The sequence below is a fragment of the Hippichthys cyanospilos genome, chromosome 4 (genome assembly GCF_059441005.1).
Source record: "Hippichthys cyanospilos isolate Australia breed blue-spotted pipefish chromosome 4, RoL_Hcya_1.0, whole genome shotgun sequence".
Taxonomy (NCBI): Eukaryota; Metazoa; Chordata; class Actinopteri; order Syngnathiformes; family Syngnathidae; genus Hippichthys; species Hippichthys cyanospilos.
Genome location: NC_142372.1, coordinates 17286119 through 17306732, shown reverse-complemented (window position 1 = coordinate 17306732; position 20614 = coordinate 17286119). Strand labels below are relative to the sequence as shown.

The following is a 20614-nucleotide window of genomic DNA, read 5'->3' as shown; positions in this document are numbered from 1 at the left end:
AAGAACTAAATATAAATCGCGAAAGAATTCAGCCCACCGACGTATGCGAACGAACAGCCCGAGGTTCCACCAGCGGACTGTCATTGCACTCGCAGCCACCCGAGATGCACGCTGGTCAGCAATAGAGCAATACCATGATCAGGGTCTTCACATAAACTGAGAGCCCTTTGTATTAGTCAGTACCAAAGAAGTAGCTCTTGGTTTCAAAAAGGTTTGCAATCCTTGTTCCATATAAATTCCCAGGTTAGCGACGAGTCCAGAGGGCATCCAAAGTCAACTGCGATAGACTCCAACTCACCTGAACCACAATCAGGGTATAAGAAAAATATGTTGGAACAAAAATAGATATATGGACAAGTAGATAGAAAAAAAAGACATGAACAGATTTGTCTTATGAATGAATATTTAGCTCAAGTGTTCTTAGGTAAGTCTTTGGTTTGCCTAGCAACAAGACTGACCATCCAAGCACATTTCAGCCTTCGTTTCTGCCATTAATTTAAAGTCGAGAAAGTAAAGCAAAGGTCAGGCCGACTGACTGCTAAAAGTGTTTCTAATTGGAACAGACAGGCTTGCGTTGCTCTGCTGTAATTGCTATCTAATTAGCGGGTAGATAGCAGATTCCAGCATGCCATTTAACATCAACAATTTAACCCTTAAGAGGAACACTCCAAGTATGCCAAGCAAATCCTGTGGGAGAAACACTCTGTCCCATTTTTTCCTTTGTTGGAATTTCACTAAATCAAACAGAAGAGTCTCAAATGAGGAAGGGCTTCTCAAGTGAGGAAAAGTCCCACTTAATGCCTTATCTCCAAGAGCTTTTACATATTAAACATTGATTACATACAAATAGCAGCGACTCTCTTATCATCATTGTCCATTGTCTTGCAGAGATTATCCTGTAATTAAACCTAACGGGGTTTTACTGAACGCTTTTGTCAAATTAGAGAATTGCTCATTATTCTTCCTGAATGTGGGCTAATGACAATGGCGACATTATGAACCGGCATACAAGAGAATACATGGCAATAATGCAGACAGTGTTTCGGTCCCAGTAATTATACAAGTATGGTTTATAAGACTAAAAACTACACATACACAAGCTGGACAATTAATTTCATAGATCGGTCTGTAAATTGTACAGTAAAACCTTGACATTAACCACAGTAAAAATAGGTGGAATGAAAAATAAAACATTAACATGAAGCATCTATTGTAATGATACGTTGAGATCATCATGCATATATTTCGTTCTGTATTGGAGCTCGTAGGGAGTTCAATGCTCTCTTTAGCCTGCGTTCCTGCGTCCGCGACGCATGATTTATGCCATGGGACGCAAAATTTTAATTCAACTTATGTCCCCGGACGCAACGTGTTTTTTTTTTTTTTTTTTTTTTTTTTTTTAGGCGGGGGTTGTTGCTAAACAATCGTTTCACACTAGGCAAATGCAGCCTGCCACGGGGCAGCCTCTCAATGTGACATATACTCTTTGGTTGCCTCAGTCGATTGCTACTTTGATGCTATCTATATTCACGGAGCTTTATATTGGATATCGTGTGAGGTAGGACAAACTTTTACCCCCGTCCAAACAAACGAAGTCGGCTGTTTTTGGTTTTTGAAAGTGATCTGACGCCAATGCAAGACTGACGGACACACCAAGGCTTAATGGGGAAATAGACGCATCGACGTGAAATGATAGAATTCACATTGTAGTATTAATGAATACACATAGGAGTTAAACGATTGATTTGAAATAATCCACTATCACTCAATGGTAGTTAATTTCATAGTCATCTTTAAAAATATTGTTGTGCATTTATACTAATATTAAAACGGTTTATATAATCTCGAAAAATGGCTATTTACCCAAGAAGTATAGACATGAACAAACTGAAACTGACATTTCATGCTTTGCACACACAATTTAGCTGCTCACTTGAAAACGTTGATTTTCATCTCTCGTTTGTCATAAATGTAGCGAGAAATATTAATATTTTTCATTTGGGAAACAGTTTTCACATAATATTTTGGTTCTGCAATTTCCCTGCAAATGACAATGTATCTTGTTCAACCTTTTTCATTTTTTTTGCTTAATTTTTTATTTTTTGTAATATTCAGCTATACAATTCATATCTATCTTCAAAGATAGTGTTATTTTTTTTTACTCTTGTCTTGCCGAGCAGACTGAAGTTGTATGATGATTCTTTGCACATCTATAGATTGAAACGGATTAAACCATCATTTTTGATCGAATCAGATTATTTTGAATCGGAGACCCCAATATCAGAATCGAATCGTGAGACAGTCAAAGATCCCCCACCCCTAGATTTTGGAAATCAAGGAGTAGCATTTTGACATGAAATTACTCATCATCGTCCATTTACTATTTTATTTAGCTAAACTTGACCGCTTACTAACATGTTTTACAACTTAGTACGCCATGTTGATCTTGCAGGTCACGTTCTCTCGTTTTTACCCGGGACTTTGTCTGACAAATCTCCTTATAGACAGTGCTATCTTTAGGCCCGAAACAACATCAACTCTGCAATTTTGTTAGTATCAGTGACAAGTCAAGTAATACACAGTTAGGTAACAATGAGCCAGAAAGTAAAAAGTGAAAACTAAATGCTTTGGAAAATCAAGAAACGGAACAAACGTTGACATGTTGAAGCTAAGTGGACTTTTCTACCAAAATGGACTGCGGTTGAGATATTTGAACTTTAAATGTTGTCCTTTTTACTGTGGGATTTTTGCAAATCCAAACATTTCTGTTGGGACCCATAGTGTTTTTAGAATTGTAAGTCCGGGGGACCCAACACTTTTCAAAGGTAAAATGAGCACTGGGAGTTGTGCTTTTATATCAGGCACTCATCTTTGTAAAGAGTAAGGAATTGATTTAGATTTAGTTCATTGAGATGAATAATTATAAAATGTGTACCTTATTTACAGTCCAGTTCTATTATTAAAGTCTTGTTTTGTAAGCCCTCCTACTGGGTGAGCATGGTACTGCGTACAACATATATGTGCCTAGTGACCTCCTCACCTGAACAAGAAAGCGGAGAGTGAATTCACTGAAGCCCCTCTGAGACCTGTCCATGCCTTTGAATTATGAACCATGAAATCTTGGGGAAAAAAATGGTACAAATTTATGTCATAATGTAGTTCCTCGGCAATTAATTGTAAACAGATTTGAGCCCTGAGTGACGAACATGCACGCAAACACAAAAACGTCTGAGGAAATGGGAGTATGTCTCAAATTTAGTTTGATTGCTAAATTTGTCGAATGCTAAAACGGAAATTCTTGAAAATAAAAACCTAGCGTTACAATTAATGGCAAACACACCAAGTTTAATTTCTTTTACCTCAACTTTCATTTGATTGTAAACTCCTAAACCCACACAATAGTTCCACAGTCAGGCAGATTTGTGTCTATTTTTCTTCAGTTGGGAATCATATGCAATTAAAGTGCAGCATTCACAGCCTGAAGATTGACCCCCCGCCCCTCACCCCAACCCTCCCCTCCTTCACCAGCAGCACACACCCCAATCTTTGTTCAGCTTCTTTATCTTCCTCACTGTCTTCCTCATGCACACATGACACTCTCAACATATCAGGCCAAGGTTACGGAACATCCACTGTGGACCGATCCCTCTTTTTGCCGCAGTAAATTAATGTTGCAATTACAAACCTCGTGATAAATGCTGAGCAGTCATCTCACACTGTTCAACTTCCAGTGATTTATTCATTTTTGACCAAAACATCCCCTCTTGACTACCGTAATAAGGGATGATGTATTAAATCTCGGCTGTTGCTATGGTGACAGCACCCCGTTCTTACTTGTCTTTCGAGCCACAAACAAGCAGTGGTAGCTAATGTCATTGGCGTCAACAGTGAGAGTGATGCGAAATAGAGACTGTACAGGATGTGTTTATACATATCATTCACCCTGAAATATAGCCTACCTATTTTTTATTTGCCTGAAAATGGAACATGTAGAGTTGGACAAAAATAATGACATTTTGAAAACTTAATCCATTGGCCTTTCTTAAAACATTCATCTTCAAAAGAGAAATTATTATACAAATATACTTCATATTTTACTTATTATTTTTCCGTACCTCATTTATCGATAACATAGGTAGCTCATGCTACCTATGTTTTGAAGTTCATGAAATTCGTGTTTTGAAATTCATCTTTGCAATTGAAGGGAAACACATATGTATTTCATTTATACAATAAGGAGAAACTTATGTTGTTGTTTTTTTTTCCTAGTATCATTTAGGGCCTGTATCATGGGAGTTCAACTTTTATTTCATCCGTTACATTTTTTATCCCCCCCCAACAAAGAATACACTTTTTATGCATTTCTATGCTTATTATGGGTTCACAGCACCAGCCCCACACGAGCAGATGAACATTACTTGCGAAGGGCCTGATGACGATAGTAAGCCCTCGTACCACCGGTGCAAAGGTAAATACACGTCTACTTTATCCACATCTTTTAGTTTCGTTTTGGTTCTGGAGCTAAGGAGAAATTAAGAAGAGGCCAAATGAACTATAATGTTTGATTTTTTTAGTTACAATATTAATGGATGATTATTATTCATATGGAAAATTTCAAAGTCGCAAAAATGTGTGTTTAGGACCAAACAGTCGGACAATCAACATCAGTAGGAAATAGTTCATTGACGAGCAGAAACGTTGTTATTAATACTGGTCCTGTGGGAAACTGAAAAAATTTGCTTGGAGAAACGGTAACCTTTGTGAAGGTAAGCGGTCAAGATGATGAATGGATGGATGGATGTTTCATGGTCGTTTTAACAACATCATGAAAGAGGCAAAGTTGCCATATGGTGAGAGGTGCCGCTTCAGTAAACAAGACCTCTAACTTTATGATTCCAAATATCATACCCTGCACCATCAAATTCATATTTAATAAGAAATTAAATCATCAATGTGCCAAATATAATGTATATGTTCTTTATTTCATTGTGTTAAGTGGAAAAAAATACCAAGTAAAAACAAAACCAAAAAACAAGTAAAAATGTCAAAAATAAAAAGGTGCATAGACAATGAATGTGAAATAACAGCTGAATACAAAACAGAAACAACCAAAGAAAATAATTTAAATGCATTAACCTCTTCCAAGTGATTTATGGAACCTGTTGTGTCAGAACATCTGCTGTTTAACTACTGTTGACTGCTGAGTTTGAGTTATTGAGCTGCATCTGGCATGATCTCCTATAGGAGCTTTATGGTCTTACGATACAGTGTATTTCCCTCTAGTAGTGTATATTTTGCATGTTTTACAGTAATACTTCTGATATTTTATTTGATTGTTTTATTACACATAAAAAACTTCTAAATATTCTCGTAGTTTGGATCAAGAGGACTTCTTTTCTTGACTAAATTGTCCATTTGTTTTTTTCCTTTCTACTAGCCGCTAAACTGAGATCACATGCGCAGGCAATGAAAAGTGACAAGAAATTGACCAAAGCATGGGGAATCAATGAGAAGTAAATGTGCTCCCTAAGTACAAGTGAGCAGCTGATGGCTGCCTGTGGTCTCCCTTCTCTTCCTCATCTCATTTGCTGTATTTTATTTTTTCTTTGCGCAGTTTTCCATTTTCCATGTAATTAGCATATTAAAAACTCTATAGCATCTCTGTTCTTTGTGTATATAATCAGTTGGAAAAGAGTATGAAAAGTATTTGGAATGATCTGGATTTCTGTATAGAATAGTCGTAGGGCGGATTGTTTATGCGTTGAAGGCCTTCTGTGGTTGACGCCTCAGCATTTAACTCTGAGTTGTCAGTCAACAGTGGGGTTATAAAATTTGTTCTTTCATCATTGTGTTTTGAGTCTGTTGAAATTTCTCTTTTTTTCTGTTAAAATTGTTTAAACCTTACTGTTTTCCCTTCATCTCATCTGGACTTGGACATGGACTTTGACTTGATAAACTTTGTACTCCGCATATTTCATCTGCTGTTGAACTTCGGTGGTTGATGAGCTTACCTTCACCTGTAAAATGCTTTGAAAGATTTAAGGATTCATTTTGGGTCAAAAATAGTGTTCCGTCCAAGCCCCGAAGAAGCAAAGCAACCCCAAAATTGTGATGCCCTACCACCATACTCCGCACATTAGGTTTGGGTGTTCCTTCCAAATATCACAACAGTGGATTAATTGGTCCACACATATTTTACAAGTATCACACTGTGCAGCTATTTTCAAATATCAAATCTATAGCGATATTGTATTTGTACAGCACTCTCTTTTTATGTGTTAACCTTTGAATCATCATAGATTGGTCAACAGAGGTATTACCATGGGCCAGAGATTTCTGTAAATCTTTTGGCTAACTATAGGATTTTTCTTGAATTCATTAATCATTCCGCTCTTCCAATCATCTTTACAAGATGGAATTTCCACAGTTAACTTGCAATAGTGTTGAACTTTCTTTCTCTTTCATGGACTGATAAATGTTAAGGCTTATAGAAATGTTGGTGGTTGCTTCTAGTATTATCCATGCTAACAATACTTAATTGTCCATATTATGAGTTAAACTTTGTACAAAGTGTATGGCTTTCACAAGAAATGCTTCTTGAAAATACTTTTTTTTTTAGGAGGGCAGGGCAACATTTACCAACTTCTCTAATCTCATCACATTGATTACACTCTGGGAGAGCAGACATCTGACTTTGAATAGATAACGAAGTACTGCACAGGGATAATTGCCACAGAAGAGCGGATTTTTCTGGAACCCCTGCACTTTAGCTGCGACGTAGGTCTTCAATCAGGCCCGTCCACTTCACTCTGTCAGGGGGTGTCACCTCCTTAATGTTTCCTTCATGCATTTCCTGTTTATCCTTTTGTGTTTTGATGTTAGTTCTCAGAATCTCCGAAAGTTAAACTATATTGGTAATTTTAACTAACTGTGTAAGGGTGTTCGTGGTGATTTCTCAGTGAAGGCTTTTGGATAATGGTCATTCACATTCCCAAAGATATAGGACTGAATTCACACAAGTAGTTGTTAAAATAGTGATGAATATTTACTGCAGTTTAAATTGTACATTATGAATGAAAAATGGATGCAGGTCTATATGGAGACCTGCAGAAGAAGAAAGAAATCAAGGTGACTTTCCTGTAAATTGTTTTTGTATTTTATTTTCTGATTGCATATTCTTGCTCCATTATTATATGGTATACAATTTATTATTTGCGCTGTATAGCCATCTCCTAGGCATGACAGCAATTAATCAAAACATCAGACATATAAAGCATGTATGTAAACAAAGAAATACATTTGCCATACCTTTTTCTGTCAGTCTCCTGAGGCCTAAACATGCACAAACACCCTCCCCCTTGCCTGCTACTGACTGATGTGGGTAGGACCAGGCAGGGGTTAAACCCATCGCACTATAAAAAAGGAGCTGTTCATAAAATGGAGGAATAAAAAGCAGAAATAATATTTCAAGTATGATTAGTTCATCCGCAGGGCACCTTGTGCGATCGAGAAAGGGGGTGAAAGTGGGAGGGGTTATTGTGCACGGCAAGCAGTAAATTATATCTGGCCTTTGAATGATTCCTGCAGATCCTATTACGACAGTGAGGGGGGTTGGCGGGATGGTGGGGAGAGCGAGGGGAGAATGGGGCAGTGGGGAGAGAGAAAAGCACCAGAACGAATCGGATGAATTTTGTTTCCAGCTGTCCGAATGATGGGGGACATGAGCGGACGAGAGAAGCGTGGATTCAATAGATATTGAGACAACCATTTATCTCTTCTGCATAATCTTAATGTGTATATATACAAGCAAGGCGTCAGTGAAGGACATAATTCATTCATCATGTCAACTTTAAAATCATATCAGTAAGATACAAAGACTTCCCACCCCCAAAATTAGAATCTTTAATTTATATTACAGTAATGACCACGGCGTACATTAGTTCATCATTTATGCTGGCACTATACTGCCAATACAGATAACAATAAGATTAAGAAGACATGTCGTTAAAATCACCCTGTGAAGAGCGGTAATGACACACAATTTAGCCTGTAGTGTCAAAACATGTCCCACTTTAAATTTATCGACACATCTGTTGACACCCAGCACCCTCGTCTTGAAAATGTGGCCACTTCATAGTCACGTCTTGATCTCCGTCACATTGCCGTCTTAGTTACGTGGGAACAAAAACAACATCTTGAAAAGATTATATCATGGAGCAAACTGGCTAATAAATGAAGTCTTTCTTCTGTCTTATGTAGGTCCTGTTCTTTTAATGCAATGATATGTATATTCACACTTATGTCATAAACTGTCCCTCAGTTCAGCCATCTTGCTCAAACCCAAGCTTTAATTTACTGTAGGAACAAGATCATCAATTAGGCCTTGTTTATGCCAAACAGCATTGGATGGTGGGTGAGCGCCAAAACAGAGATGAGAGCGTCTGGACATTTAATGCAGGACATTAATAATAGCAGAAGGGAGGCAAGGGTGAATTAAAAAGAAAGAATTTTGCACCCAGTCTCCCACATTAATTGCACTTTTAAATTTCCCTATAATGGATTCTGACATCTCAAGTCACCAAAATCCATCATTCTGAAGGGTATTATTCCTCAATTAACCTGTCAACCCCCACCAAGACCACCCGACGTCTTTCAGCCGAGACTTGGAAAGAAATGACAAATTCAAATTACTTTTAAATATAAAGTAGATTGATAATCCAGTCTTATTCCAAACACATGTACCACGTCCTATAAACCTTTAATTCTACCTTTAACATAGCTGCTGATTAAAGGCAATCCGAGAGGCATCCAAGGTCACTTTCCCCTCATCTAATGGCAGGTCCATTCTGTCAAGCCCAAACAGAAACACCGCTCCATGAACTGATCACATTCCTAATCAGATTGTGTTTTGACTGTGGCTCCCGTTTAATGCTTCAGTAGTAGCGGGAGGGAAAATGGCTAACATCCATAATTAGGAATTATTTTTCCAGTAGTTACAACATAGATTGGTTAGAAGTGGGATTTTTTTTAAACTTGGGTATAAAAAGTCAGCGCACTGCTGCCATATTTTTTGGTGCCTCTGATTAACCCCAAATAAAATGGTTCTGGTAGCTGTTCTGGTAGTCGCTTTTATTGCCAGAAGCCTCACACAAATTAGTTTTTGGAACTGTTGATTGTTCCCTCCACCTTGACTAAGATCCCAGGTAAAGTTTTAAGAAAACAAACGTCACTGCATGATGCCACCATCTCATGCTTCACCCGAAGCATGATTTTGACATGGCTTTTGGTGATAGGTTGCTTTTTAGCCAAAAACACTGTTTGGAATTATGACAAAAAGTTCACTCTTGGTTCCATAAGACCACAACACTCTCCCCACATGAGTTTAGGAGATTCCAAGTGTGCGTTTGGCAAAATGGAGCTCGGCTTGGATGGCTTACTTTCCAAGATAACATTTCTGGCAGGCGTTCATCATTGGATTGTCAGACAGTACTTGGCCGAAATTTCTGTTGCATTGTTGTTGCAGGCCTCATGGCAGCCTTCCTGACCAGTATTTCTCCTTTTTTTTCACCAATTTTCATAAGTCTTTCCAGTTCTTGGTAATGTCACTCTTGTGCCTTAAATATTACATCCAATAACTGTCCTTCCAGTGTTCCATGGCACGGAAAGTCCATTCTCTATTACTAAATGATATTTTTGACCAAAGAGAGTCCTTAAAAATGTGGGCAGTTGACTGTGTGGGTCGCCACTAATGGTAGAAACGTTTTTAATTTTTAATGTATATAACATAAAACTATATATATATATATATATATATATATATATATATATATATATATATATATGTGTGTGTGTGTGTGTGTGTGTGTGTGTGTGTGTGTTTGTCAACATCGAATAAACCATAATTCAAAAATCTAAATTACATTTACTAAGTATTTACATGAATACTTTTATTAAATTTACAACTTCTGTGGGAATCAACAAAAAAAAAATACTGTGTTTTATATTAAGTGATCTACATCACCTACAACTTCATCAACATTTAGGGAGTACTCTTTTCATCTTACAATGTTTTAATATCCACAAATGACCATAACAGTATTCGAAAATGATAAAATAATGGAAAATACAGTAAAATCATCAGATACCCAAAGCGTACAATAAATAGCAGGTGATTTAAAAGAAGACAAAGACGTAACCTATCCGAGGTCACATGGTAGGAAGTGTCATAGCTTGAACCACAAAGGCTCTTTCATCTACAGTATGTTAAGTTTAATTAATGTTGCCCGTGTCAAATAAATACACACTATGAAGCTCAGGCAATACAGTAACCGAGGTGTGTAAATGAATGGCAATTGAAGATAATCTATTCATCTACAATGAGGTTTACAAGAAATCAAATTATTTGCAAATGAATTAGCAAGTAGATGAAAACACCATCAATTGTCAAGATGGCAGAGTTCCAAATAAAATACAGAGGATGTAGACAATATCTAACACCAACATTGTGAGGACTTACAGTCACAGGAGCTTTGATAGTGTCATGTGAAAAACACATCCTAAAATGTGTGCCTACTGGCATTATGCAGTTAAGACTGGCAGTCACATTGCCGTTGACTGATCTGTACTTTTGTAATCATTGCAGTTTAATTCAAGGCTGTAGGAGGGGAATGGCCGCGGCCAATGGTCTAATGAGCTGCCAAAGGATGATAATCTTAGTTTTTAACAGACGCTGCCAAGTCGTAGTCCCATTAAGAACCCAGAGAAGATATTTTATCGGACAGTTTATTCACACCTAGCCCAAGGACTATAATTATTAAAAAAAAAAGAAAGAAAGAAAGAAATAATGACTAATTTGGTGATTCTTTTGAGCCATCACGATTGTGTAACATCAAGACTTTTAACAATTTTCTTTTTCTTTACAACCTCTAGCATTTTAGTGGTCGTTTCTTTTCGTCATACACTTTGGATAAGACTTTTATTTGTTCCTTTCACACCCTTGCAACTCAAAACACGTGCGTCATCTTTCCATTTTAAATCAATGGTAAAACCATTATTCCATTTTAGCCTTCTACACAAAAAAATATAAAAAGTGTCGGAGTGTGTGTGTTTTTTTTTTTAATGAAGACCAGCACTTTATAAAGCACACAGTATTAACATTATTCAACTAAAATTAATAGACTAAAACATTTTCATCTTCTGTGTTTTCAAGACTGCATTATAACTGAATCATATGGCATATATATATATATATATATATATATATATATATATATATATATATATATATATATATATATATATATATACAGTGGGCCCCCGTGTTACGAACTCAATCCGTTCAGCTGCTACGCTCGTAACTCGAACTGCTCGTATGACGGGCAATCCAAACCTATGTTAATTAGTGAATGCGTGCAACGCGTGCAAAATCCTTAGGTAAAAACATCACGACTTTATACACATATTAAAAATGAGTAACATAATCTACTGTACAGTTAAATTAAATAACATATACAAAGGAAAAATGACATTTACCTTTGGGGCGACGTGACTTGAGCTGGGTGGAGGCGGAGGGGAGAGGAGACCAACCCGCAGAATTTATTTATTTATTTTCTTAAACGGGAACTTTTCTCAAACTAGAACATACCACCGGCGATTTCCTTCTCTTTAATCCATAATAGAAGAAGCCTCTCCATTCTGTTGTCAATCGAGGTCCGTCCCCTGGCAAGGAAAGTCTTGCCCTTAGAAGACTGCCGAGCGGTTACGGCCATACTCACGAGCAAGGTTAACCATGCGTGCGCCTCCTTCGTATTTTTTTTTTTTTTATTATCTCCTGCTTCGTTTCTATTGTCATCATCCTCTTATTTCTTACTTCTTACTAGCAATTTTAGAAGCCATGTCTAACAGATAAAGTTTGCAAAGTCTTCACAACATTCCTTCCTTCCGTTTTTCACTCATTTTCTCTCCTTCCTTCCATCCCGACCAGCTGTGCCATTATGCTAGATAAAGGCGTTCGGCCAAAAGCGTATCGACATTTCTCTGATTGACGTGACGCCGGCCAATAGCATCTCAGTGAGTGAGACCGACCGTGACCTTAATCGACCAATAGCATATCGGCATCTCCGTGACTGACTCCGTGACTGACACTGTGACTGAGACAGTGACTGTGACATTGTAAGAGCAATAGCGTTCAACGTTGCCGTTACCAGCGTCGTCTTTTGATTTTGATGACGCATCAGAGCGAAAATATCTGAACTAATACAATGGCAGGCATTTCAAATTGTTCGTAAGTTGAAAGGTTTGCACGTAAGTGGGGGACAAAAAACTCCGTGGTCCACGCTCGTAAGTCGAAATGTTCGTAAAAGAGGGTGTTCGTAAACTGGGGGACGACTGTATATATATATATATATATATATATATATATATATATATATATATATATATATATATATATATTTTTTTTTTTTTTAAACCTAAAGATATAATAGGTAGTAATAATTTGGCTCATATACAGTATTGAACAAAATGCTTAAGCCGACGTTAAACATTCACGACATTTCTTAATCTTGATTTTTTTTTTTTTTAATAAATACAGTGGGCCCCCGGGTTACGAACTTAATCCGTTCAGCGGCTACGCTCGTGTCTCGAATTGCTCGTATAGCGGGCAATCCAAACCCATGTTAATTCGTGAATGCGTGCATCGCGCGCAGAAGTCTTAGGTAAAAACGAGACACTGTATACATATATTAAAATTGAGTGACATAATCTACTGCACGCTTGCATTTTATAATAGATACTTTGGATAAATAGCTTTTACCTTTGAAACGACGAGACTTGAGCTGGGTGTAAGCATAGGGGGCAGAGTCCAACGCTCAAGGTTAACACGGCGATAAATATGCTATTGGTCTTACAGTGTTACAGTAACTCTTTCAGTCAGGGTGCAAATCACGCAGATACTAAAACATCATCCTCTTATTTCTTTCTTTACCGCTGCTAGTAATTTTAGAAGCTATGTCTAACAGATAAAGTTTGCAAAGTCTTCACAACATTCCGTTTTTCACTAATTTTCTCTGCTTCCTTCCATCCTGTCCCTTCAAGCTAGATAAAGGCGTTCGGCCAATAGCATATCGGCATTTCTGTGATTGACGTGTGACGCCGGCCAATAGCATCTCCGTGAGTGAGACCGGGTGACCTTAATCGACCAATAGCATATTCGCATCTCCGTGACTGACTGATAATTATTCGCACTTTTTTTTTTAAACGGTTGGAATGTGTTGACAATTAATTTAAAAAAAACACACATTTAAACCAATGACAATTCTTTGTCCTGCAATCGGCACATTTAATTTCATGTCAGCTGTTTTTCCCTTTAGCTGTACAAACACTACACTTAAATGGTAATATATTTAGACATCGTGAGTGAGACAGTCAGTGTGACGTTGTAAGACCAATAGCGTTCACGTAACTGTCACAAGTATCTACTGATGATTAATGATGTAGCTACTGTTGATTTTATTGACGCTATTAAACGAGAACAGTTCTACATACTCAATTGGCCGGCATGTCGAATTGCTCGTAAGGCGAGAGGTTTGTTCGTAAGCGGAGGACAAAAATCTCCCTGATCCACGCTCGTAAGGCGAATTGTTCGTAAATCAGGGTGCTCGTAAGCCGGGGGCCGACTGTATAATAGGAATTATACCAAATTATCACCCAATTCATATTAGAGTCCTTCAATGGTTCCCGTGTAAGACTGACCCCATTGGCATTGACATTCGCCCACATTTTCATTTCTTTAACTTTTGTCGACTGTGACAATAATTCACTCTCATCCAACAGCAGGTTTGTCCATCCCCTTGTTAGAGATTTTCTAAAAATCATACTTTTTTGACATTAGTAATTGCAACCCATTTCACATTGCCCCCAGCACCCCCATTTTGGATCCCCATGTTGTACATCCAAGAAATCACCTCTGATTGAAAATTCTAACTTACTTAGACAATGCCCTCTCAAGTATTTCCTCAGCTACTTTGGAGACAAAACGTAAACATTTTTCTCCCTTTACATTCCCAGAATTTGTTCTGTTTCTCTTTCTTTTTTTTTGCATGAGGAATTGGGGCAGCGTGATAATTCAATTGCTTTCTACCTTCATGAGACATTAGCACAGTAAGAAATGTTGTCTCTCAGGCGTGAAACTTTATTAACCTAGAACATGATCACTAAAAGCTAGTGTATTGAAAGCGTGACAGTATGCTGTGCGGAATTTGCATTTCTACATCGAAAAGCTTTTTGCCGTTAAGTGGAATTCAATGATTATTTTTAGTGTAGAGGGAAAAGTGGTTATCTGCAAGAAATATAAATATTAAAAATTAGTGATGGCATTCAAAAGTCATTTAAATTTTTATGTCTTCTCAGACGATGTTTATTACTAATAGATCTCGTTCTATTCCGCGCATCGCAATATGATGTTATCTTAAAGCTCTCACCTAAGAACTTATTTCAAAAAAGAAATATGGCGTGTGAAGTGTTGGCATCGGGAGTATAGATTTTGAAGAAATAAAACATTTTGTCCGGTTTATTTGTTTTTCCAACATTGCCCCTGATACATGACCATATTCCATTTCCAATTAGCATGCTTGTCTTTTTCCCAGCTCCATCCGTCCTCACTTTATCTGCCATCACCTTATATGACTTTATGGAGCAAGTTAGAATAGCATTATTGCATAAGCATTTTTTTTTTGCAGCGCTCTTAACAAAAGTGCCGTAGAGAGTGCTTGGGTTGTATTGTGTTATATATTACGTTATATATTTTAAATCCCCGTTGAAGTGACTCACCTCACACATAAAGTGTTATGCAGGTATATGAGTATGCTTGAGCAGCACCGGGGGCTGTATAAGGTGAAGCTATGGCTGATTGAGGGATGACTAAGATGAGAGGTAGCGTGTTTGCGGTCAGGCGATGTGGCACGCTGCTTTTGTTGGCTGATACTTGAGCTGACGTTAATGTGCTGCTCTGTGTGTGAGAGGGTGGCAGTTGAAAGAGGGAGAGGGGAAGATGGGCAGATAATCCCGTCTGCCTGATGAGACTGAATGCCGGGATTGATTGATTGCCTAATCATAAGAGGAAATGGGCCTGAAAATGAATGGGACTCTGCCCTTGGCTCGCCGTAGAGTTGCCTGCTTGGCTTGGAGGGGATGTTAGCTGCAAAAAGGCATGGCCCTAATGCGCACGGGACCTGATTTCATTTGCGTCAGATATACAGTTATATGATCCTGTCTAAATGATCGAATAAAAAAAGGAAGAGGCAGAACAGTGGAGGGCATGTAAATCAAGCTTTATTGCTGGAATATTACTCTTTCATCTATCTGAAGTGGATGCTTGGAGAAGAGAGCAAAAATAAAAATTCATCATGGATTTCAAGGCTTGTACAGATTTAGGGGCCATTTACCCCGGATTGTTTTTAACTACAGACTCTGTAAATCAGTCCTTTTATTTGGATGACAACTGTTATGGAGAGTAAAACATTGTTTCGACTTAAAAATACATTTCTGCATAAGGGCAAATACCATGGAACTGGCTATACAGTAAATGTAGATTTTGGGCAATTTTACCTCTGAAAATGATCATTTAAATATGAAACGTTTATCAAATCTAAATAATTTGCTTTGATTGTTCTGGTCTAAATGTAGTTGCGCCTTAAGATAATATTTCATTTAAGTCATCACGTTTGTAACTCAAAACACTTGCATCTCTAATACTTTGAAAACAAGCAAAGTCCGCACAGGAAGGGTAGAGCTTTGATTCAAACCCTCAACCCAACTCACTTTTCAAGACCATAATACCGTTGTTGTTGTTTTCTCATTTTGGCTGTGGTATCGTACTGAGCCAACGATTTTTATTTTATTTTATTTTTTCAAAATTTCTTGTTTAATTTCTTGCTTATAAACTCATATAGCACCCCACAGCTCACATGTTTTACTCTTATTTATTTATTGGTTATTTTTCTTTACTACTACTCGTGATTGTGGGCCTATGTAATAAAAAACGACCGTATATGATATCTCTTCAGCGGAACGTGTTATGATTTTTCTATCTGGGGAGTTTGAAGGGAACTGTTAGCTCAATGTGTGTCCCTGATTTTTATGCAAGGTACATTGTCAGTTTTATAATTGAAGTAGTGGGTTCTAGACACAGGTTTTGCTTTGTCACTTGCCGCTTCATTTAAAAGAGGCTTTCCAAAGCACATGCACTATTGAAGCACTTATGTTTATTATATCAATGATCTGTTGTACTCATCCATCCACTTTCTTTAGTCGCTTATCATCATTAGGGTCGCTGGACTGCTAGTGCCTGACCTAGCTGTCTACCTTCAGTAGGCGGGAGACACCTTGAGCTGGTTGCCAGCCAATTGTTGGGCACACAGAGACGAACAACCATTCATGCGCCCAACCACACCTGAGGACAATTCAAAGTGTCAATTTACCTGCCATGCATTTTTTTTGCCTGATTGCCCGCAGAGAACCCATGCAGGCTTGGAGAGAACATGCAAACTCTACACAGGAAGGCTGGAGTAAGCTGGATCTGAACTCATATTTCTGAACTCTGAGGCGGTTGTGCTAACCACTCTTCCACCGAGCCGCTCCTCTTGTATTTACAGAATAAAATTTAGTGAAGTAGTGATATTTTTATATGTTCAAAAATCTCAACATTAAACGTTATCCAATACTTGGTGAGGGAAATATAGTGAAAGTGCTGTGCATTTAAGGAAATTGAAAAAAATAGTTATAAGAATGAAATATACATGTTAAAATAAAATGATCAGTATATATTTGTGAAAACATGACGTCAGTGTTGTGACAATCTACACTGCTCCTTGATTAGTGTTTTTTTTTTTAATGTTATTGGCTGATATAAAATAACAAATGTAACCACAATGCAAAATGTCATTGTCGTGGCACAGAAGAGCAATTCCTGCACATCATGTCCCCAGGTATCCATCATACTTCAAAAAACCAGTTCATTTAATACTTAACAGGTTACTTAAAAGCAACCCGGATAGGAATCACCATTACTCATGATGGGGAGAACTACACATTTGAAAAAAAATACATCAGCATCAGTGGCTTTTTAATTTTATTTATTTTTTGATACCCTCAGCCTCGGTCCTTTGAATATTGTCTCTCTTCACTCTGTCTCCCTCTAGAGACAAGTGTGCACGCTGCATTTGCTGGCAAATGAGTGGATGCGACAACTGGTACGGGAAATAATGTTGACTAATTGATCACCAGCATCGATGAGCCAGTCAATATGTGGTCTCTGTTTACACTGTGGAATTGCCACTGTGTTAAACAGGGAGTGCTCCAGGCAGCAACCTTAGGGACCTTCTAAAAGCTGGCCACGCACCCGCCATTGATTGGCATGTCAATTACTGTGTTGACAGCACAGTTGTCGGCCATCTGAAACAAGAAGGTTGATGACGAGTTCTTGCCTCAACTATATGCCACAGCTTTTAATTTTCAAGTAGACTAATTTAAGTCAAGCTAGATTGAAAAGTAAAAGCCATCAGAGTTTTATGAAAGGTTATGTAGATTTGTTAAGGGAATTTAACTGTCTTACTATGGTTCCACAGACACCTCTCTTAATTTTTGCAAATACGTATCTATTGGGCTTATTATTCAAAATGCGACCAAAAAAAAAAAGTGGTCATATTTGACTTTAAATTTAAGTAAATCTTTGAGGAGCGGCATGGTACATCCTGAACTGGTCATCAGCCAATCGCAGGGTTAGGGTATTAGACAAACCATTGACACTTACATTCACACATACAGACAATTAAGAGCACAGGTGTTAAACTCCAGTTGTCAAATGCCACAATCCTGCATGCTTTAGATGTTTCCCTCCTCCAACACACCTGATCCAAATGATCAGGATTGCTGATGAGCTTTTGGAGAGGCTTTACTAAAAGACATATTTGCTGCTTTTGTGTCTTTGGCGTCTTCTATATCACATCAAAATGTATGGATACTGACATAGTGTGGACCTGTCAGGTATTAGCGTTTTCTGTCAGATTAGGCAGGGCATCGATTAGGTTATCGCTTATCACTAACCCGGTTGGATATCTGGATTGAGCTTTGATTGATGGTGCAGGTGGGGAAAATAGAGAGCCACTCAGCTAAAGAATGACCATGATTGTACAGACAACATTTTAACATATACATTCAGTTATAGAAACTCACATTTCGACCCTTAGCATCAATTGCGGGAAAAGGTCACACATGGAGCGTCAAAGCTATCCTATTCTCAAGGACTCTTCTGAAAGTCAAACAGCCTTACTTTTGTTCTACCTTTCCTTACGTTTTGTGAAAAATGCCACTGGGTCAAGGTGAGATCAGAAATTCTTTCTTTTCAAACATAAGAGTAGACTGTTCGAAATATATTGGACTCTGCTTTTCCTAACCTACGTCATCATGACATAGTGCGTATGCATGTCATTCCTGATTCGTTGGTATTCAATTACTACATCGCCAAAAGGAATGATAAGAAGCACTCTTTCAATCCATGTATACTAGGGATGGGATATGAAATAGATCCCACGAGGCGTCTTGTCTCAGGAGACTGAGTTTGAGAATGAAACAAGATTTTTGCAAAGGTTTAATATATGTAATGCCTTATATAAAATTTTGCAGTTTTCAAAATGTAAAATGCAAATGTAAATAATCGAGCGTACACATTTAAACGTAAAAGAAGACACATTGGCTATGTCTTGTCAGCCAATATTTAAGGAAATATATAAGGAAACGCAAAATATCCCCAGACAGATGATTTGAAATTTATCCCCAGATCATCCTGTATTTCTTCTGTGGGGCTGTAGCTATTGAATATGTTGCTGTTTGGATTAAATAATACATCTAATACTATTTCATAATACTGTTTTGGGGAGGGCTTGATGAAAAACAAATATGAACACAGAAGACCGAACAACACATTTCTCTTTACAGAGAGTATGTGTAATTTTTTGTGTGCGCCCGTGGGAGCTTTAGGCATTACGGTAAATGCAGCAATAAACACTTCTCCTGCTGTCCGTAGATATAACAGACATGGTGACCCCCGGAGGAGTAGACCTTCCGATTATATTTAAAACATACCTTTGGTCATTAAGAACACATTCATATGCAAGCTTTTGAAATGTATAACAATTTAATTCATTCATTTTTAGTGAAAAACAGTCTAAATCTTACATATTGTCGCTTTAATTATGATGACCAATGACCAATTATAAGCAACATTTTTACTACATAAGTATGAAACTGAGATTTTAGACAACTCCCCATAATATTTTTTATTAGTGAAATGACATGATGTCAAAACCACAGAGCACACATTTGAGTCAGCCTTGTATATCAATCCAGGAGCTTTAGTATGAGCAGTAAAAATAGTCAAGTCAGCCAATTTCATAACAACTTCAAAATGAAATGATCTCTAAGGAACTCATGTCCAAATATTCCACATCTTAATCTTAATGTTAATATTTACTTTGATGATGCAGAGCATGCAAGTAAATATCATGCAGAGCATGATCAAAGCACTAACCAGTAGTGTGTTCAACTGTGTACCGGATTGCAGAAACAATACCCAAAAGAAAATTGGTCTTCTGTGCAGGCATGAGAACATTTGGGGCGTACTATTCTTGGAGATCTAGTCGATGAAGAGCTCGTCCCATCCATAATGTTACGCGTTTATTTCAATTGAGTTGTTGCCGACAGTGTCGTTTTCAAGCACATAAACTTTGTACAGTCCAGTCATAATGAGCAAGACAAAATGGGTGCAAAATTTTAAGACGAATAGGAATCTAGGGAAAATGTGGTAGATGGGGATGAAAGACAGAACAGCCAAGAAAAGGTTAGGACCCTTGCCTTGCCTTGCCTGAACACTCTTGAGGCTTTTAATCCAGGAACAAAGTCATTAAGTTTCACAGCTACCAAAAGCGGCCAATTAAAAGTGGAGTGCAGGCATGAATTGAAGAAAGGCATAGTTTGCTTCGAGAAGCCAGGCCTTTTATCGGACCAGTGGAAGCCCCCCTACTTATGCACCCGGGGAATCAGATCGCCTGTCAGACGTCTCTTTCAGATGTTTTTCCTTGAAATCATTCATTCTGACCCAAAAAGAGGTCAGTGCAGAATCGCAAGGAGACAGCTCAGACTGTCTTAAGCCTACATAAAGTACAGTATATAAACCATCAAATAAACCTGTGGGATACTGCCGTGTGAGATCAGTTCAATCAAACATTAATGAGTTTATACTGTTGGCATTTATCAAAGGCTGTGGACATATTGGAAGCAGTCAAACCAAGAGCCTTTTTTTATAGGCTACTGTATTATGTACTTATTTTATACAAGAGCACAACACAAGAACACATTCTCCAGTAATCCACTACAAAGCTCCATTCTGCTTTAATTAGCTGCTTAAAGCTGTCAGTGTGCTAATTTAATGCTGGCATTGAGTGAGGGTAAAGGGCTTGATCTCGACTCACTTATTTACTGAAATAATTGATATCATCAGATTGTTGGTGATTTATGAGCTTACGGAAAAATAGTGAGGCTTAGCGGCTTTGAGTTTAAA

At 37.8% G+C, this 20614-nt stretch overlaps 1 protein-coding gene across 4 annotated transcripts in view; it reads left to right on the top strand.

The window, feature by feature from the left end:
• Positions 1-1493: 1493 nt before the first annotated feature.
• The window catches only part of LOC148424840 (uncharacterized), a 131416-nt gene continuing 112295 nt past the window's right edge, over positions 1494-20614 (top strand). For all 4 annotated transcript variants that reach the window (XR_015865437.1, XR_015865438.1, XM_088413534.1 and 1 more), the window contains exons 1-2: positions 1494-1558; positions 4388-4468. The gene's annotated coding sequence lies outside the window, so the exon portion shown is untranslated. The remainder of the gene's footprint in view (positions 1559-4387; positions 4469-20614) is intronic.